Source organism: Lolium rigidum, chromosome 6 (assembly GCF_022539505.1).
Source record: "Lolium rigidum isolate FL_2022 chromosome 6, APGP_CSIRO_Lrig_0.1, whole genome shotgun sequence".
Taxonomy (NCBI): domain Eukaryota; kingdom Viridiplantae; phylum Streptophyta; class Magnoliopsida; order Poales; family Poaceae; genus Lolium; species Lolium rigidum.
In genome coordinates this window covers 30,655,721-30,659,320 of record NC_061513.1, presented here as the reverse complement: position 1 = coordinate 30,659,320, position 3,600 = coordinate 30,655,721, and the positions used below count along the sequence as shown (strand labels likewise).

Genomic DNA, 3,600 nt, shown 5'->3' with positions numbered 1-3,600 from the left:
TTTATTCTGTACATTTAGATTTTTTCAGTTTTCTTGTACTTCCTATAATAGGTGGTTGTACAGCTCGTGTCGAATGGTTGTATTTCTTGATGTCAATTATTTGAACTTCCTCGCGGATGATGGGATTTTTTTTGCATTTACATCTTGTCGGTTTTGTGTACTTCCTATGTTAAGTGGTTGTACTACTCGTGTTGAATGGTAGTAATTCTCAGCGTCAAGTATTTGAACTCCCAAACGGATGATAGGATTTTTTTTCCTACATTTCATTTTCGCAATACATTTCCGCCCCGCAGGAACAGAGCGTTGAACTTCCCTCGACATGAGGTTATACTTCCCGGGGAATACAATTGTACTTCTCGGTGCGGTTTCACGAAACTATTCATAAAAACCGATAAAAATTTATATGAACACTTTGTACTTCCCGTAGTTAGTGCTTGTACTTCTATAGTCAGTGCTTGCACTTCTCGGAATCATGGCTTGTACTTCCCGTGGATGACTGGACTTTTTTGTTTTTTATACATTTGGATTTTGTCAGTTTTCTTGTACTTCCTATATTAATTGAGTGTACTGCTTGTGTCGAATGGTTGTACTTCTCTACTTTAAGTATGTGAACTTCCTCGCGGATGATGATTTTTTTTTCTTGTACATTTGGATTTTTATCGGTTTTCTTGTACTTCCTACAATAAGTGGTTGTACTGCTCGTGTCGAATGGTTTTACTTCTCATTGTCCAGTATTTAAACTTCCTCGCGTATGACGGGATTATTTTGGTTTTTCTATGTTAGGATTTTGTCGGTTTGCTTGTACTTCCTATAATATGTGGTTGTAGTGCCCGTGTTGAATGGTTTTACTTCTAGTCGTCAAGTATTTGAACTTCCTCGTGGATGACGGGATTATTTTGTTTTTTTCTACATTTGGATTTTGTCGGTTTTCATGTACTTTCTATAGTATGTGGTTGTACTTCCAAGTATCGAATGGTTGTACTTATCATCGTCAAGTATTTGAACTTCCTCGCGGATGATGGGATTATTTTGTTTTTTTTGTACATTTGGATTTTATCGAGTTTTTTGTGCTTCATATAATAACTGGTTGTACTGCTCGTGTCGAATGGTTGTACTTCCGGGTTTATTTTTAACTGAATTTGTATACTTCTCGACCGAGGTTTAGAACATGTACTTCTCCAACTTGTTCCTTTGTACTTTCCGATGGAATTGTTTTATTTTATTTTTCTTGATAAATAATTTTAACCTGAGCATGGAAACGTGTATTTCGACAAATATGTTTAACCCAAGCATCATTTGTACTTCCTTCGTATGAATAGTTGTATTGCTAGGGTTGAATGGGTGTACTTAACTAAGTACTTAATTATCACATGTACTATTTTATTCACTTCTCCGAATGATTGCAATTAATTATTGAATAAAAATAAACGTGTACTGTCAACGGTAGAAAAGTTGTTCTGTGATTTGCGGAAAGAAATATTTATATGTTTTAATAGATAAATTATTTGACCTATCAACCGACCGCGAATAGAGGGGATTTTGTTGGCTTGGAAATATTAATTATTTGTCATATTTTGTTGTGGATGGTTTTCTTGTTACTACACTTCACTAGTATTACGTACTCACCGGAACATAATGTGACTTCCCAAAATTACTGGTTGTACTTCTCGATAGATGTTTTTAATATTTTTCGTTTTTCTCTATTTTTGGTGTTTGGCAATTTGTACTTCACGGATCATATGTTTTTACTTACTGGTTTTTAGCAAATGAACTTCGCCTTTCACAGTTATACTCGATACATTAAACATGCACTCCACGTTAAAAGAAACATATGGAAAAGTAACCGTGGGAATTTAATTGCCTACCGAGCATGAAACTGTGTACTTTCGCTATACAACCAGGTGCAGTACTAATCGAGAGAGAGAGAGATCAGCACATGAGAGAGTGGAGCAGCAGCAGCAGCTACACATAAGAAAGAGAGCTAACATTACGTATAGAGTGGAGTATTTCAGAGAAAGACTATAGCAGTATAGTTCTCTGTGAGGTGAGAAAGCAGCAAGCGATGATTAAGAAGAGGCAGTCGGCGAGCTCGCGACCTATCCGTCCTTATCACTTCTGCCTCTGACCTTGCTGCTGGATTTTCCCGACCTCGACATGATCCTCAAGCTTTTCCCAACCTCGACATGATCCTCGTCTCTCACCTATTTGCACCCCTGTCGCCCAGAGATGTCCACGCCGGCAGGCTCAACACTGCCACGGGCGAGGAAGAACAAGTGCAACAGGGAATGAAGTATAGAATGTGGATGTGCGGCAGGTCAGTAGATCCGTGGTGCTCGAGGATGTGAGAAAGGCAGAGGCGCGTCGCAAATTGCATCTGTACTTAGCCAATATGAAGCATGTGCTGCTTGTAATGCAGTATTTGTACTTCCATGTATCAGAGAAATATACAACAACAGTAGTAATATGCACATGATCAACTTGATTCAATCAGCAATCAAACGGCAAAATAGCTGCAATTTTAATCAAGACCGTGCCGTGGTCCATGGAAGTCAATTCAACCTCACAGCAGAGACACTCCCGTTGAACATGGAGCCAACCTCATGCAGCCAACATTACTGAACTAATTAACTTATGATTGATTCATCACAGGGAAATTACGATGATTTAGTTGTATATAAAGCCTGTAGCTCAATGTACATACAGTGTCAAGCGAATTTTCGCATTACTATACGGATCAGTGTCCTGATGCCAACGCGAATCAGCAGTAAATAAAGGCAGGAGGAGGCCAGACTACAGAGAACAGAGGCAGAGCTGCTCACCTCGTGGACGCAGTGTTCCACGGCGAGGCGCGCGAGGAGGCAGTGCGACATGCTCATGGCTGAGTCCCAGAGCCCGTCGTGCGCAGGGAGCGCGCCGTAGTGCGACCCGAGCTGCCTGAGCCGTGCGGAGAACACCACGAAGTGCCACCCTTCGTCCTGCGCGACGCGTGCGAAGTCGTCGAAGAACTCGCGGGGCATTTGGAGCTGCGCGCCGAAGCGGGCGACGATGTCCCAGGAGAGGTCGACGGCCCAGCTCTCGGTGTGCGCCAGCGAGGTACAGCGCATCGCCGGCCGGCTCGGCGCGGCTGCCGCCCTTTCCCGGCTTCGGCATCCGGGAGGGCGGGAGCAGCCGCACCGCGTCGCTCCGCGCCGGGCGGTCCGGCGGGGCCCGCGAGGACTGCGCCGGGTCGTAGGGGAGCGGGAGGGCGCCGCGCAACCACGGGTGGCGGCGAGGTCGCCCAGTCGGGCCTTCTCGTCGGGGTCGGCCGTGTCGAGGATCTGCAGCGCCCAGTCAACCAGCGTCTTGGGCGGCGGCAGCCCCTCCGCTTGGTCGACGGTGCTTGCTCCTGCAGCATCCATCTGAGCGATTCTGTAGCGAGCACGCGCGGAGTGGGAAACTGATGGCGTGTATTTCACACGTTCGTTGGGCAACCCCAAGAGGAAGGTATGATGCGCACAGCAGCAAGTTTTCCCTCAGAAAGAAACCAAGGTTTATCGAACCAGGAGGAGCCAAGAAGCACGTTGAAGGTTGATGGCGGCGGGATGTAGTGCGGCGCAACAC

General features: G+C 45.1%; 1 pseudogene; it reads right to left on the bottom strand.

Moving 5' to 3' along the window:
• Positions 1-2,197: 2,197 nt before the first annotated feature.
• LOC124662378 lies at positions 2,198-3,398 on the bottom strand (annotated as a pseudogene).
• Between the last annotated feature and the right edge of the window lie 202 nt (positions 3,399-3,600).